Genomic DNA, 18,630 nt, shown 5'->3' on the forward strand with positions numbered 1-18,630 from the left:
AAATGAAGAAGATGAACATAATGACGCCATGATCCACAAAGAATCAATAAGCCGAAGGAGAATTCACTGTTAAACAAGTGGCCTCAATAACTTAAGAGGGGGGTGAATTAAGTTTGAAAAAACTTTCATATCAAATTTTAATTCTTTCTTTAAAAGAAATATGCAGACTTAATATGCAGAAAAAGAAGTAATGAACAATTTACTTGATTCTTCTTTAAATACGCAAAGTAAAATTAAACTGCAATAAAGTAAAAGAGTTTAGGGAAGAGAGAATTGCAAACTCAGTTTTATACTGGTTCGGCCACACCCTGTGCCTACGTCCAGTCCTCAAGCAATCCACTTAAGATTTCCACTATACTTGTAAATTCCTTTACAACTTCTGAACCACCCAAGGATACCCTTCCCTTGTGTTTAGAAAACTTACAAATCAAGAGACTTGCCTCTTAATTAACAACAATTTGATTTTCAAGTACAAAAGATGTTTTTTCTCTCTTTAAGAGAAAAATGATACAACTTGAAAAACTTATAAGAATCCTTAATAGTATTGCAAATGTTTGGCCAAAGGTTTTCTTGTGAGCGTATAGGATAATGATGTTCTGAAAAACTCTAAAGAATTTTGAACACAAGTTACATATTTATAGGCCTTTGGTGACCTTCCAAAAACGTGTGAAGAGTTGTAACTTTTCAGAGTTATTTATGAAATTTCCTTACTGGTAATCGATTACACAGTTAATTTTTGAGGAGTCATGTCTTTTCAGTTTGAATTTCAAAACCTTCAGTGACTGGTAATTGATTACACAACCCCTGTAATCGATTACACCTTTTCAAAATTCAAATTCAAACTTTTCTGAAAGTTTTACAAAACATTTTTTTTTGCTTCTGGTAATTGATTACCAGAGAGAAATACATAATTTCAAAGATGTAAAATTCCTTTAAAAAAAACTTTATTAGAGATTTGAAAACTTAAGTCTTATAAGGCCAAACCTTTGCAACCTTTTTAAGAGATTCTTTTAACATATAAAGGACTATTGTGAATCGTTTCTCTTGATCTCTTGATCTTGACTTGAATAAACTTTTAATAGCTTTAATCTTTTTGCATCATCAAAATCTTCATACAGCATATGCACTTACAATCTCCCCCTTTTTGATGATGACAACAATCTGAAACCAAGATAAATGATATCTGATTTGCAAGGCGAGCACTCACCCATACTCCCCCTTAATTTTTCCATTTATTGTCTATTTTTAGCAAATATCTACCCTTAGTTTCTCTCCCCCTTTGGCAACATCAAAAGGCCGAAAAGACCAAAGAAAATATCAAAGCCACAAAATATCTAGAGCAAGCATCACAACAAAAAAAAACAAAAACTAATCATCCATAGCAAATATAAAATAGAAGCAAGTGTGAAATATCCAAAGCAAAGCACAAACCAACCAAATGCTAAATATCCAAAGCAAAGCACAAAACTAACCAAATACTAAATAGACAAAGCCAAATACAAGGCAAAAATAGTAAAAATGTCTAGAAAATTAAGAACTTATAATACTAGAAAACGTCTAAGAATCCGTAGGAGGATCAAAGCAACATCGAATGAAGCTCATATCGTCTTCAAGACATGTGATATGTGAGTCCATTGCATCGAAGTGATCACCGATGAAAGCCCAAAGATCCCATAGCTTAGTGAGGACGTCATGCAATAAGGAAGATGAGGTATATCATTATGGTGGTGGAGAGGGTGTGCGTTCATCGGGAATGGGGGGTGGCAGGTCTTGTTTACGCACCCATTGGCCATCCATATCCTTCCAGTATCCGAAGGAGGTAGTAGCACAAGCACCAATAGAAAATGATCTTTTAACATTAACAAAAGGGTCATCCTCTAAAGGAACATTGAAATGCTGAAGAAATAAAGTGACAAGATGAGTATATGGAAGAGGTGCATTGGCCCATAATGCCTTATGCATTTGGTACCTAACAAGATGGGCCCAGTCAATTTGGAGATCGATTTGAAGACCCCATAGCAAAATTAAATCCTCCTTAGAGGCCTGAGCAAGATTGGTGGACCTGGGAAGCAAGACTCGACAACGGATATAATGCAGGATGTGACACTCAAAGGTGAATAAGCCAGCAAGCAATCTGCCGGTCATATCAGCATGGTCATTATAGACCATTTTATGGGCATTATGACTAGAATAGACATGCTTCTAATCATCAACTAGAGTGTCCTCAAAAGGAACACCCTGACTGCTCAGTTTAGTCAGAGAATAAAATAGAGATTGATCAACAATAATAGGTATTTGATGCACCTCAGAAAAAAATGACACCATCTTGAATTTTCAAAATATTATAAAAGACTCTAACTAATTCAAGATAATACAGTAATTTTAGAGACATAAACTCAACTAATTCAGAATTTTGAAACACTTGATAGGAATCAAATCAAAGGTTTCCCCATCAAAGAATTCTACATCTAAATACTTAGGATCGAGAATGACACGATTAGAGAATTGGGAATAGTACCTTTGACGTTGGTCATCAGAAGAAAATAGAGTCAATGACCTTGGAGAAGAAAACGAAGGAGGATTTGGTGCTGGTGGGTCACCAGATGTGTCGTGGCGGCGTTGGCCTTCAGCGAAGAAGGTTTCTCTTCTAAGTCATTGATATCTAGGAGTCCTAATTCTCTTCTAATAGCAAAGAAGGTTTATTTGGGGAAAGGTTTTGTAAAGATATTAGCTAACTGATTCTTTGTGTCAATGAATTCTAGTACACAATTCCCTTTTTGAACATGATCTCTCAAGAAATGATGCCTAATCTCAATATGCTTGGTTCTCGAGTGCATAATAGGATTTTTAGATAGGTTTATTGCACTCGTTTTATCACATCGAATGGGAATATGATCAAGAATTTATCCATAGTTAGAAAGTTGTTGTTTCATCCAAAGTATCTATGCACAACAACTGCCAGCAGAAATATATTCCGCTTTAATAGTGGATAAAGCAACACTATTCTATTTTTTACTATGCCATGAAACTAGAGCAAAGCCAATGAAATGACAGGTTCCACTAGTGCTCTTTCTATCTGTTTGGCAGTCGGCAAAATTAGAACCAAAGTATCCTATTAGATTACAAGTGGAATTTTTAGGATACCATAATCCTAGATTGATAGTGCCTAATAGGTATCTCATGATTCTCTTAGTTGCACTAAGGTGAGATTCTTTTGCTTGAAATCTTGCACACATACAAACACTAAACATTATATCAGATCTACTTACAGATAAATAAATAAGAGATTTGATCATACCTCTATATTTCTTTAAGTCTATTGACTGACCGGTTTCATCTTTATCCAGATAACAAGTAGTACTCATTAGAGTAGCCATGTGTTTAGCATTTTCCATCCCAAACCTATGAATCAGGTCTTTGCAATATTTTGATTGACTGATAAATATTCCATTCTTTGTTTGCTTGATTTGCAGTCCAAGAAAAAATTTAAACTCACCCATCATTGACATTTCAAATTCATTTTGCATATCTTCAAAGAATTCTTTGCAAAGAGAATCATTAGTAAACCCAAAAATGATATCATCAACATATATCTATACTAAGAGTATATCATTCAATTTTCTTTTAATAAAAAAGGTAGTATCAACCTTGCCTCTTGAAAAACCCTTTTCTAAAAGAAATTTACTTAGACGTTCATAGCAAGCCCTAGGGGCTTGTTTTAAACCATATAAAGCCTTTTTCAGTTCAAAGACATGATTAGGCTTTTCTGAGTTTTCAAAGCCAGAAGGTTGATCCACATTTACTTCTTATTGGATAAAACCATTTAAAAAGGTACTTTTCACATCCATTTGATGGAGTTTAAAGTCCATTATGGATGCAAAAGCTAATAACATTCTAATGGCTTCTAATATGGCTACCAGAGCATAAGTTTCCTCATAATCTATTCCTTCTTCTTGATTATATCCTTTGGCAACTAGCCTAGCCTTATTTCTAATTACTATTCCATGATCATCTAATTTGTTTCAAAATACCCATTTAGTTCCAATAACTAGATGATTATCAGGTTTCTCAACTAATTCCCAAACTTTATTTCTTTCAAACTGATTTAACTCTTCTTGCATAGCTATAATCCAGTGTTCATCAATTATGGCTTCTTTTAAACTTTTAGGTTCAATCAAAGAAAAAAAGCCATATTATTGCAAACATCTTTGAGAGAGTATCTAGTTGTTACCCCTTTAGATATGTCACCGATGATTGTAAAAGCAAGTTTCATGATGATGAACCAAGCAAGACTTCAAGATCAAGCATCAAGAATCCAATCCAAGATTCAAGATTCAAGAGAAGAAATCAAGAAGCAACAAGTCAAGACTTCATATAGGATAAGTATTAAAAGATTTTTTCAAAAACCAAATAGCACATTTTTTTTTTTACAAAAGAATTTTCTCAAAATTTTCTAAGTTACCAGAGTGATTACTCTCTGGTAATCGATTACTAGTTGGCAGTAATCGATTAACAGTGACTAGTTTGGTTTTCAAAATGTTTTCAAATGGTTTGCAATGTTCCAAAATGATTTTCAAATAGTGTAATCGATTACACTATATTAGTAATTGATTACAAGTGAATCTGAACGTTGGAATTCAAATCCAATTATGAAGAGTCACAACTTTTCATAAAATGCATTGTGTAATCGATTACACCTTTGTGGTAATCGATTACTAGTGAACAGTTTTGAAGAAAAAGTTAAGAGTTATAACTCTTAACATGGTGTTCTCAAAAGTCATTACTTTTCCAATGGTTTCTTTGACCAGACATGAAGAGTCTATAAAAGCATGACTTTGGCACACATTCAATATAGATATGATATTCTTCCAAACAATTCATTTTCACAATCTTTCTCTAACCATTGCCCATTGTTTTTTCTTTGCCAAAAAGCTTTCTAAACTTTGTTTCAAAACTTTATTTTTCTGTAAGTGGAAATTTTGCAGAAAACAAAAGTGTGCTATCTTTTCATCCCTTCTCCCTTATGCCAAAAGATTCAAAGGACTAACTGCCTGAGAATTGTTTTGATTTTGCCTTCCCCCTCTTGACAAAAGATTCAAAGGACTAACAACCTGAGAATTCTTTTGATTCTTCCTTTTCCTTTAAACAAAAGATTTCAAAGGACTAACCGCCTGATATATCTTTTGTTTCCCCTTACAAAGAGTCAAGGGACTAACTGCCTAAGAATTCTTTGTCTTAACACATTTGAGGGTACATCCTTTGTGGTACAAGTAGAGCGTACATCTTCTTGGGTTGTGATACTAAGAACAAAAGAAGGTACATCTCTTATGGATCAGTTCAAGTGGAGCGTACATCCACTTGGTTGTTCAAAGAGAAAAAGGGAGGGTACATCCCTTGTGGATCTTTGCTTGTAAAGGATTTTACAAGGTTATTCGAAATCTCAAGAACCGGTGGTTGCTTGGGGACTGGATGTAGGCACGGGTTGTGGCCGAACCAGTATAAATCTTGTGTTCGTCTTCTTCTTCCCTACACTCTTTATCTTTTCCGCTGTGTACTTTTTATTTCTGCTTTACTTTTGTCTAAGTTATTGTTTATGTTCTTTACTTTCTCATAACTTAGTAGTAAAGCCTAATTGAATTTATTAACATTGTCGCAACCTACCCTTTTGCGGGCGAGCGAGGCGACGTGGGGCTCACGGGTGCGTCTTCTAGAGGAGGAAAATGCGCGGAGTCGCCACCAACGTTTACAAATGCCAAGAGGGCTGAACCCCTTCCATCTTCACTCCTCCCTCTATTTATAGGAAAATAGGGGAGGAGCTTGCCACCCAGCTCGCCCAGGCGAGCCAGCTTGCTTCCTCCAGAAGCAACCGCCTTCTAGAGGAATATTCTGGAAGGCCCAAGTGGGCCTGGTTTCTATTTGCACCCTTTTTTACTAAATACACCCCCTTTTCTTTTTTTGGTGATTCTTTTTCCGTAACGTTACGAAACTTTACGAATTTCATCACGATACTTGTTTTCTTTCCGTAAGGTTATGGAACCTTACGGGTCATGTAATTACTCCTTTTTTAGCTTTCGGAATGTTACGGAAACTCACAGATTGCGCAACAACACTTCCTTTTGATTTCCGGCATGTTACGGAATTTCGCAGATTGCGTAACAATGCTTCCTTTTGATTTCTGGCATGTCTCGGAACTTCACGTATTGTGCAACAAAGGGTGCCAAGTACCTCGAAGTGGTCAACCAAAGGTTGCATGCCATCAAACAATAGTCCCCGGACGAAATTAGGGTATGACAGTTGCCCCTCTTTACTTACCTTTTATCGGAGATAAGAGGAAAGCAAAGATAAAACACTGATTTCGTCCGTCTTTGCCCTTTTCCGTGATTAGTCTACGACGACTTCCGTCTCTCCTTCTTTCTCTACACAACACAAAACAAACACAAACAACAAAAAACACCAATAACATAATATACACATATACACATGTTTGGCGAAGGAACTGATCGGGAAAATAACAAAAAATCATATTTTCCAGTCACCGGAGGCTCCGTGCTTGATAACGAAGGACGCACGAACAGCGCTAGGCAATCAATTCATGGGGCTCCGAATAGGATGGTGGAGGATACACGAACAGTGCTAAGCAATAAATTCGTGTGACTCCGAACTCGATGGTAGAGGATGCATGAATGACAAGCAATTCATGGGGCTCCGGATAAGATTTGAGGGTGGAGGATAGACGAACAGTGCTAGGCAATCAATTCGTGGGGCTCCAGACTCGATGGTGGAGGATGCATGAATGATAAGCAATTCATGGGGCTCCGGATAAGATTTGAGGGTGGAGGATAGACGAATAGCGCTAGGCAATCAATTCGTGGGGCTCCAGACTCGATGGTGGAGGATGCATGAATGATAAGCAATTCATGGGGCTCCGGATAAGATTTGAGGGTGGAGGGTAGGCGAACAGCGCTAGGCAATCAATTCGCGGGGCTCCAGACTCGATGGTGGAGGATGCATGAACGACAATCAATTCATGGGGCTCCGAATAAGATTTGAGGGTGGAGGATAGGCGAACAGCGCTAGGCAATCAATTCGCGGGGCTCCAAACTCGATGGTGGAGGATGCATGAACAACGCTAGGCAATCAATTCGCAGGGCTCCAGACTCGATGGTGGAGGATGCATGAATAACAATCAATTCATGGGGCTCCGGATAAGATTTGAGGGTGGAGGATAGGCGAACATGCTTTTGGCAATCAATTTGCGGGGCTCCAGACTCGATGGTGGAGGATGCATGAATGAAAATCAATTCATGGGGCTCCGAATAAGATTTGAGGGTGGAGGATAGGCGAACAGCGCTAGGCACTCAATTCGCGGGGCTCCAGACTCGTTGGTGGAGGATGCATGAATGACAATCAATTCATGGGGCTCCGGATAAGATTTGAGGGTAGGACCGAATGGTCCACCGGGTTTTTCACCTAAAAAAGGCAAACATGCTTTTAGCAAAAAATAAATCATTCGCGAGAGCACCATATCTTAGAGAAACAATATATCCATGCCAAAAGTAATTTTCCTTGTAACCGAAAATGAAGGGCAGGATGTCAACATTTAGCTTTTAAATGAACATTCAGGGGAAACGTCGGGTCAAACTGAAATTGGGAATAAAATCACTCATAGTGTATAAAAACTCACACAGGCAAGTGTTTTACCCTAATCCCAAAGCATAGCTGCACCATGACTTTATTTTGCACATGCTTTCCTATCGAACCAAAAGATCACATGCACGATCACGGATCAATAGGATTTTCTCGAAGGTAGTGTTTTGGAGAGGAAGCTGGGTGTTTCGGTCTTTTCCTCTTTGTTTAGGTGGGGTGCGATATCGCCAGTCGAGAACGACTTTGAATGGCAATCCCAAAGGAATAACCACTTAAAAAATGGGTTTTCCTTTGCCGGCGGCTATTTACCTCGTCGAAAATTTATCTGGTCCGAAGATCTCCTGTTCTCTTTCTTGCTTTCCATTATTGATCGGGAATTATTCTGTTTTCCTCCGATCTTTTCCTTTTTACTTTCTTCCGATCTTCGATCGGGAATCCTTTCTTTCCTTTTCTTTTCTTTCTTTTCATTTCTTCCTTTCCGATCTTTGTTTAGGAATTCGTATTTTAGCATTCGTTATTCGCTCTCCCTTGAGTAGATTCTGCTGTCCTTTTCTTCGGGGGAAAGGATGAGGATTCTTTTCATAGGCCAAGGTTCAAAGCAGCCTAAGGTTGTGTCTCAACATGGTCTTTTCATCGTGCGAGCACGATTTTGATATCTGGGGCAAAACAAATTCGCGTGTCAAGGCGTCAGTCTTGGGTTGAATTTCCATATTATTTCCACGAGGCACGCGTAACAATGATGATTTGGAAACAATGTGCAAAATTAGTCATGGCTACAGCTAGGTGGGTACTCAAGCATCCAGTTTATGGCATTGTGATACTAAGGCTTGGGATTTACACAAGTAGACCCAATATTTCCAAATTATGTTCTTTCATCAGTTCAATGAATCCATCCATTCTTATCTCGGTTATTCCGGAAAATAAACTCTTAGCGTCAGTCCCTTGTTTCCAAAAGATACGTTTGCTCTCTACGAATGATTTATGCTTCCTATGACCATAACATGCCGACCTTCGAGGTCTTTCTTTCTTTTTTCTTTTCGTTTCATTTTTTTATGTTCAAAAAACTATACATCCATTGCCATCTATGAGAAAAGCTTTTCTTTGTACACCTACATTCCTATACATGACGAACTTTTTCTGTATACACACACATTAAAACTCTTTCTCTTTATATCAACACGGTCTATATACAAACTCTATTCCTGTTCAAAGATTTCTTTTTTTGTTTTTGTTTTTTTTAACATACTCTCGTGGTTCATACAAAAGTTTCTTTATATACACTCATTACTCACACACGAGAATTTCTTTTCACTCCTTATTTACACACACACAAAATCTTTCCATACATTTTTTCTTTTTTTCTATTCTTGGTGTTACCATGATTTTTGTTCGTTTTATTTTTAGGACGACGTTACTAAAGGAAAACTCTACAAGGTTCCGGAATTTCAACAAATATTATCGACAATAACGAAGTAAGCACTAACGCAACAGTCCAAACAAAATGTATGCACAAGATGAAAGACAATCGAAAAAAACAAAACAAACGTTAGTCCCTCAAGTTATAAAAATAAAATGATATGTAACAGATAAAAGAGGAAACATAAAAGAGAATATGAATCTGGGGATCCCCTGGTCATGTGGCTCCGCTCCCTCCCAAGAAATCGAGTAAATTTGTCATCTCCTCATCCATGCGGGCCTCCTCCGTGTCGCCGGGAGCCTCTACGGGCGCCTCCCCTGCCTGGGCCTCAGGCCAATCTCCGGGACATGCAACCTCAGCCCTGAACTGATCTGGAGTAGGGCACGCAAAAGGAGCGAAACCCTGGCTCTACTGACTGAGGCTGAGCTAGTAAAGACATTCATGTATCTGCACCTGCCCCCTGTGGTTGGCCGCCTGCTGGCGAACCAAGTGCTATAAATACCGCTCCATGCCAAATGACCCAGCTGGATCAGCCTGATGAGGTGGTGGCGGTGCGTCTGTGGCCTGCAGTGCATCACCCTACGCCTGTCTACGCGTGCAATACTTCTCAATGAAGGCCCGAGTGATCGGCGGTCGAATCACCTTATTAGGTGTGACGGGAACCCCGAATGATTGGCAGAGACCCGTGATCAATGCTGGAAAACCAAGGGCCCTGTTAGACTTATCTAGGTCTAGAGGGTGCCTGGTAGGTGGCATACCTACAAACAAATAAATGGCGTCAGCGATCAACTGAGCCACATGGACGCTCATCTGTGTCAGGATGGCATACACCAGCTGACACTTCGGCAGAGGGAGGTCGGAGTTATAATCGCTGGGCAGGATGTTGCTGAGCAGCAACGTCATCCACGTCTGGGTCAAGGTAGTCATGCTGGTGTGCATGATCCGCACCCGTCTCCCGGCAACGGTCCGGGCAAAATCCTAACCCGGTATACGTAACAGCTGGGCAATGGTCTCCTGGTCAAATCCATCGGCCCGGTTCCTTCTCTAACTAAACTCACACTCCTGGCCCTCCTCTAACACTAGTGGGTCTCCCAGGAACTGGCTGAGGGCGTCGGCATCAAAAGGAATCCACTGACCCCTTACCCATGACCGCATGTCCCGCACGCCCTCCTTCGTGGGCCAAGCATTAGCGTAAAACTCTAGAACTATATTCGGGTCAAACTTAGCCATGGGAGTGACCAACGACATCCAACGCCAGCGTGCTATCTCTTCCTGAAAATCTGCGTACTCATCATCCCTGAGCTGGACGCGTCTCTCTCGGTGGAACGACCACCCTTTGATGGCCTCGAAACGCTGCTGGTGCTCAGCACTCTTGAAACGATGGCTGTCAAACTCGGGGGCAGCACTGGTCCCTTCAGCCGCGGTATCCTTCCTAGATCTCTTTGCGGAAAGCTTTCTCGGAGCCATTTCCTGCGAGGACAAACATTTGGAAAGTTTAGTTTACAAGAAAACGCTTATTTTAAAGCAAAAATGGCATGCTAATCTTTCTGATTTAGAACAAACTTGTGCAAACATTTCCTTAATGTAAAACATTTATGAACATGCATATGCGTAAAATATCCTACTATTTATATCAACATACAAGGATATTCAAAACATTCTAGTTACCACACATATATATTTTTTTGAAAAGAATACACATACGCATGCTCAAGGTATTGTGTCAAAATTACACATGTTCATATCCTAAGTATTCTACTACCATAAACTACCTACGCACATTTGGAGTATTTTATTAACATATACATTTTTGTTGTTTCATATTTGCTTATATATGCACATTGGAGAGCCAAACTCATGTCACGCACACACTTGCATTTATTTGATAAGGAACTTTCATGTTATCTATCTACACTTGAAAGGCAATTCCACATCATATATTCATTTAGGAAGCATTGTCGTGCCATTTCTGACATGGGTAAATTTTTTGAAAGGCTCCTTATGCTACCTATCCACAAATATACATATTTTGAGAGGCATTTTACGCTACCTATCCTACATACACAGATTTTTTGAAATGCATTATTTGCTATATGTTCACACTTTGCAAGGTATTTTTATGCCATATATTCACACACTTTGCAAGGCATTTCCATGCTATATATATTTACATGTATACATACCGTTGAAAGGAGGTATTTTCCATGCTACCTAGGTGAAAGGTATTCCACATGGGGCAGCCAAATTTAAATTCTAATAAAAACCTCTCAAACATGTCCTAATATTCATGCCTTTTTACATTCAAAACCAAACTTAGATTCCTAGGTGTAAGTCATGCTTCCTTGTATTGAAATTAAAAGCTTGGGTTCCTAGGCCTAGAATCACATTCGGGCACTCATTTTAAATCCTTCATGTTGTCCCTATACATATAAAATAGTCCAACAATCCCAAGCTTACAAAACCATGCCCATATGTCATTGAGGCATTTCACCGAGAACTTGGTGGGCGCATGTTTAGGCATGAATAGGAAGAGAGTGGGGGCAATGTGGTATGCCCCATTGCTTCAGAATGCACCCTAGGCCTAAGGCCATCCCTTACAACCCCTCAATCCAACAAAAACAAGCAACAATTTGAGGATAAATCCTTCACATTTTTTAGCAAATACATGCAATTTAGAGCAACAAAATACATCAATGGAAAGCTAGAGAGCCCAACAATGAGGTACTTACTTGTTGGAGACGAATAATAGCGCAAAACGGAATCAAAAAACGCAAAAAATGGTGATCTTAGGGCTGCAAACTCGTGAATCCCATGAGCTTTCTTTTTTGAATGAGGGGGGGAAGTTTTTGGGGTGCAGAAAACTCCCTCACCCTCGTTTTTTATATTTGCAGGTGCAGGGGTGCTCGCCCAGGTGAGCTCAACTCGCCCAGGTGAGCTAACCAGTGCTTTTTTTTTTAGGGAAGACATAAGCATGGCCCTCTACGAGTCGGCGTTCACTTACTCGAACTCACTCAAGGTAGATTAGGCATCCATTATTTATTTTAAAGACGCAACAGTAATTACTGTGAATTTAAGGGATACTAGGCTGCCTTACAGCGGCGCTTTCCGTTTGTCCCGGGCTAGGCAAAGGATGGCGACTTATTGGTCATGACCCTAGCCTCACCTTGCGTCCGTCCCTAAGTACCTGAAAGTAGGAAACAACAATGCGTGGCAAACCATGACCGCATCGTCATCTTACCTTGATTGGTTTCTGCCTTTAACCTTGTCTCGACCTCGGACCGTTGCCTAAGACGATTCTGCCCCTGTTATCACAAAAATATGCATGCGTATGCATGAATGTTTTTAAATGCAATAATCTTCTTAGTGAAAGCTGGTTGGGTTCAGTTTTAATTAAGCGCTTGGGGCACCCCATGAACTGAGCAAAAAGGCTCAGGTTATCACAAACTGCACATGGTTTAAAACCAAAGTGAGGACTGAAGCCTTAAACCCATGTTCTCTCCTTTTAAAGAACTATGACGAGACAATTATAGCGGACATGAATCCCTGGAGGAAACCAAGAAGAACAAAAACACAAAAATAAAAAGAACATGCAGTGGTTTCCTCAATTGCCCCAGATTTCAAGCATAATATCGCTTAACGACATCGGAGTTCATGGGCGAGGGTAGCTCCTCGCCATCCATGTTGGTGAGCACCAGAGCCCCCCCAGAAAAAGCCCTTTTCAAAACGAAAGGTCCTTCGTAATTCGGGGCCCACTTCCCTCGATTATCTTTAACAGCATGGGATATCTTTTTCAGGACAAGGTCCCCCTGATTGAACTTGCACGGGCGTACCTTCTTGTTGAATGCATTCTTTATCCTTTGTTGATACCGGCGCCCATGGCTCATGGTCGTCAAACGCATACCTTCAATAAGGTTGAGTTGGTCGTTGCATGTTTGAGCCCACTCTGATTCTTCTAGGCCCGACTCCGTTAGTATCTTCTGGGAAGGGACCTCTACCTCAAATGGGAGTACCGCTTCCATCCCATAAACCAAGGAATATGGCGTTGCCCCAATAGAAGTTCGTACTGAGGTTCGATATCCATGCAGTGCAAAAGGCAACATCTCATGCCAATCTTTGTATGACACTGTCATCTTCTGAATAATCTTCTTAATATTTTTATTTGCAGCCTCCATAGCCTCGTTCATCTTTGGCCGATAGGGGGTGGAGTTATGATGCTGGATCTTGAAATCCCCACACATTTCCTGCATCATTTTGTTGTTCAGATTGGTGCCATTGTCAGTAATGATCTTCTTAGGGAGTCTGTATCGACAAATCAGTTCCTTCTTTATGAATCTGACCACCACACTCCTCGTGACATTGGTATAAGAAGCCGCTTTGACCCATTTGGTGAAATAATCTATCGCCACGAGAATGAAGCGATGACCATTCGAAGCTTTGGGTTCGATGGCCCCAATGACATCTATCCCCCACATGGAAAAAGGCCAAGGGGCGGACATGACATTCAGAGGATGTGGTAGAACATTAACATTGTCCGCGTATGCTTGACATTTATGACATTTCCTTACATGGGCGCAACAATCGCTTTCCATAGTGAGCCAGTAATAACCTGCTCTAAGGATCTTCTTGGCCATAGCATGCCCATTGGCATGTGTCCCAAATGAACCCCCGTGGATTTCCTCAATCATGTAGTTCGCCTCTTTGGCATCTATGCATCACAGGAGGGTCATGCCGTGGTTTCGTTTGTACAGAATGGTACCACTCACAAAGAAACCAGTGGCCAATCTCCTTAACGTTCTTTTGTCATTGTCGGAAATCCCTGGTGGATATTCTTTGTTCTCAACATATTGTTTGATGTCAAAATACCAAGGTTTCCCATCTCGCTCTTCCTCTATCGCACAACAATGTGTCGGCTTGCCCCGAGATCTGAATTCAATGTACGGCAGATCCCCGTTTGGGGCATGTTGAAACATGGATGCCAAGGTGGCCAATGCATCGGCCATTTGGTTCTCTTCCTGAGGTATGTAGTGGAAAGAAATGTCGTCAAAGAATTCGGCTAACTTCAAGATATGAGTTTGATAGAGTATCAACTTTGGATCCCTAGTTTCCCATTCTCCTCTCAACTGGCGTATTACCAAAGCCGAGTTTCCATACACTTTGAGTAGCTTTACGTCAAAATCAATGGCCCCTTGAATCCCAAGGGCGCACACTTCATATTCGGCCATATTGTTGGTACAATCGAAACCTAGCCTGGCCATGAAAGGAATACATTGATCATTCGAAGATACAAGGACTGCCCCTACTCCATGCCCAAAGCATTAGATGCCCCATCGAAACAAACAATCCATTTGTCTATATCCTCGTGCGTCCGCTTCTCTTTGAATAGGGCCTTGATGTCTTCATCCGAGAACTTAGGGTGCATCGGCCGATAATCTGGGAGGGGTTGTTGGGCCAAATAATCTACCAAGGCGCTTCCCTTTATCGCCTTTTGGGTGACGTACACAATATCAAATTCAGATAGTAGTACCTGCCACCTAGCGATTCGTCCCGTGAGGGCCGGTTTCTCAAAGATGTATTTCACGGGATCCATTTTTGAAATAAGCCACGTGGTATGACTGAGCATGTACTCCTAAGACGATGTGACGCCCATACCTAGGCACAGCACGTCCTTTCCAACATTGAGTAATTCATCTCACAGGCGGTAAACTTCTTGCTTAAATAGTAAATGGCTTGTTCCTTTTTCCCAGAGTCATCGTGCTGACCCAACACGCACCCCATAGACTCGTCTAACACAGTCATGTACAGGAAAAGAGGTCTTCCTGTTACAGGTGGCATGAGCACCGGGGGATTCGCGAGGCTCTGTTTGATTTTTTCGAAGGCCTCTTGGCAATCGCTGTTCCACAGGACCGCCTAGTTCTTATGCAATAGTTTGAAGATGGGCTCGCAAGTAGGGGTGAGTTGCAAGATAAATCTCGCAATGTAGTTCAACCTGCCCAGGAAAACCTCGAACCTGCTTCTCCGTGCATGGCTCTAGCATTTCAAGAATGGCCTTCACTTTCTCGGGATCTATCTCTATCCCTTTCTGGCTCACGATAAATACCAATAACTTCCCCGATTTCACCCCAAAGGTGCAATTGGCGGGGTTTAGTTTAAGTTGGTATTTCCGCAACCTTCCAAACAACTTGCGCAGATTGACGAGGTGTTCGTCCTCGGTCTGAGATTTGGCAATCATGTCATCTACATAGACTTCTATCTCTTTATGCATCATGTCATGGAACAACGCTACCATGGTACGCTGATAGGTTGCCCCAACATTTTTCAGCCCGAAGGCCATCACTTTGTAGCAGAATGTTCCCCATAGGGTGACGAAAGTAGTCTTCTCCACATCTTCGGGTGCCATCTTTATCTGATTATACCCTGAGAAACCATCCATAAAGGAGAAAAGGGTGAACTTGGCTGTATTATCTACCAGTATATCAATGTGTGGCAAGGGAAAATTGTCTTTAGGACTGGCTCGGTTTAAGTCCCGATAGTCTACGCACATTCGCACTTTGCCGTCCTTTTTTGGGACCGAGACGATTTGGGCTACCCATTTCGGGTATCGAGCTACAGCCAAGAAACCCGCATCGAACTGTTTTCTTACTTCTTCTTTAATTTTCAAAGACATTTCGGGTCTCATCCTTCATAGTTATTGTTTAACCGGGGAAGACCCAGGATTCAATGGCAACTTATGCTGCACAATGTCGAGGTCCAAACCTGGCATGTCTTGGTACGACCACGCAAAGATGTCTTGATATTCTTCAAGAAGGGCTATCAAACCTTGGCGGATAGGTGCGGTCATATCGGTTCCTACTTTCACTTCTTTCTTTCCCTCTCCGGTCTCTAAGTTTATCAGTTCGTTTCCCTCTTGGTGAGGCTTCATTTCACGTTCTTCCTGAGCGATCAACCTCTCTAACTCTGGTGAAAGGACATCCTCTTCCTCTTCTTCGTTTATTGTTTGACTTACTTCTCGGTCAAAATCGATTATCAAACCCTCGTTGTTAGGATCCTCAAAGAATCGACCCTCACATCTATACCATTCAAGACAAAAAACAAAAACATGCAAAATGATATGAGAAAAGGTGGGATCGCAAGAACAAATGAAACAAGATCTCTTTGTTATTTAATAAGGTAGATTTCACAAAAAAAAAAAGAGAAAGGAATCTATAGCCTCTAATTACATTGAATCAGCGGTATAGACCTCCGACTGGCTCATCACGGGCCAGTTTCCCACTTGGGAATTGGGATGGCACGGTCGTACGAAACTTGGCGGATCTTGTGGAGACTCCTCTCCTATTGCCACCACCTCTTCCTCGAACATTATCCCGACACTTGTGAAACACTGGCTAACATGGCCGGGCCATGCCCTATCTGCCCGGAGCCTTGACGGTGCATTCCTTCTTCTTGGTTTCCCGGGTTCATACCCCAACCTATATTTGTACGGGTTCCCCCTAATGTCGACCACATCGGCATTCCCGTGGCTATCCTTGCCCAAACCCATTCCGGGCTCGTAACCGTGCCTGAGCATAACCCGTGTCACCATTAGGGACGCATTAGAGAGACAATGTAGCAATGGACTAGTTTCCACAGAGGCACAACTCACCACCTCAAAGGATTGGAAAGTTGTTTCCTGTGATTCTTTCGCTGCTTCTACATATGGTGCGGAGGAGGGGCAGCTCACCAACATATCTTCTTCGCCTGACACTATCACCAAGAGTCCACCAACCGCGAATTTCAATTTCTGGTGAAGCGTCGAAGGGACCACTCCTAGCGCGTGAATCCAGGGTCTCCCCAAAAGGCAGCTGTAGGCGGGATTTATGTCCATCACTTGAAAAACCACATTGCAAGTGTGGGGGCCTATCTGAATGGGGATGTCGATTTCCCCCATCACCTCCCGCCGACTACCGTCAAAGATCGTACTACCATCGAACTCGGTTTTAGACGTGACGCATTAAAAGGAAGTTTCTCCAAGGTGGTCTTTGGCATCACATTTAAACTTGAACCATTGTCGATGAGTACCGTAGCGACGACATGGTCCATGCATCTGACAAACACATGTAGAGCTTTGTTATGTCCTCTCCCCTCAATGGGAATCTCTTCTTCCGCAAACGCGATATAATTATTGGTAGTTATATGATTAACAATGCCTTCAAAACCCTCGACTGAGATGTCGTGTGATTCCCCGAGATGAAACAGACATTTTTCACTTTCGCCTTCGCCACGAGAGACCATGCATGCTGCCTGTAGCGAATGGTGGATGAATCGTCTAGTCGTAGCCACATCTTTTAATCTCTTTGACCCTGACGGCCTATCCTTTTTGATGGCGTTTATGCTAGCCCCTCCATGACTGGCTAATGGATTGTTTTAACGTTGGGGTCCTCCTCTTGGAATGATAGCCAGCCGGCATTTATTAGGTGTTGCACCTTATACTTGAACGGCAGGCAAGAGTCAATGTTGTGTCCGGGGGCTCCACTATGGTATGCGCATGTAGCATTCGAGTTGTACCACTTGGGGTATGGTGGCTGGAAGACCTTCCCAGGTATGGCTACCACCAAATGATTTTCCAATAATGAGGGCCACAACTCGGAATATGCCATGGGAATAGGAGAGAACTCGTCTTACGGGGGGCACCGTGCATTGCTATAGCTCGCGCTAGGAGTTGTATTATTGGCTGGCCGGGGAGTGGCTGGAGCTGTGTGTAGGGCAGGTGTTTTTTCTGTTGCAGGAGGCCCTTCCATTTGAGTTGGGAGGGAACTTCCAGCTCGGATCGAAAAGTTCGGGTGGTTGTGTTGGTATGAGTTTTGGGCATTTTGGGGCGCTTTCATCCATGTCGGGGCGGTGGTGACTGCGTGGGTATCTCCTTCCTTTTTCCGTGTGCCCACCACTGGGGCTCTTCTATTGTTGTTGGGGGAAGCGTTGGAAGCATATTCAAACTTGCCTTTTCTCATTCCGGACTCGATTCTTTCTCCGGCAAAGACGAGGTTTGCAAAGTTAGCCGGCATATATCCTATCAGCTTCTCGTAGTAGAATGTGGGCAACGTATCTACCATAATCGTGATCATTTCCCTTTCAGTCATAGACGGGACGACTTGGGCTGCTAGGTCTTTCCACCTTTGAGCATATTCTTTAATGGACTCATGTTCCCGCTTGGCCATGCTCTGAAGTTGGTTCCGATTAGGAGCCATGTCTGTGTTGTATTGGTACTGCCTAATGAAGGCAGTTGCCAAGTCTTTCCCTGACCGGATCTGAGAAGCTTCCAGATTGGTATACCACGCCACTGCCGCTCCGGCTAAGCTGTCTTGAAAGAAGTGCATTAACAGCTTTTTGTCCGTTGAATATGCCCCCATCCTTTGGCAATACATCCGAAGATGACCTTTTGGACACGTCGTCCCTTTGTATTTATCAAAATCTGGTACTTTAAACTTAGGGGAATGAGGATGTCAGGTACCAGACACAGATCCGCTAAATCCGAGAACAGATAGTTGCCGAGGCCTTCTACCGCTCTCAGCCTCTCTTCAAGTAGATCAATC

Source organism: Glycine max, chromosome 11 (genome assembly GCF_000004515.6).
Source record: "Glycine max cultivar Williams 82 chromosome 11, Glycine_max_v4.0, whole genome shotgun sequence".
In the NCBI taxonomy this organism is placed as follows: domain Eukaryota; kingdom Viridiplantae; phylum Streptophyta; class Magnoliopsida; order Fabales; family Fabaceae; genus Glycine; species Glycine max.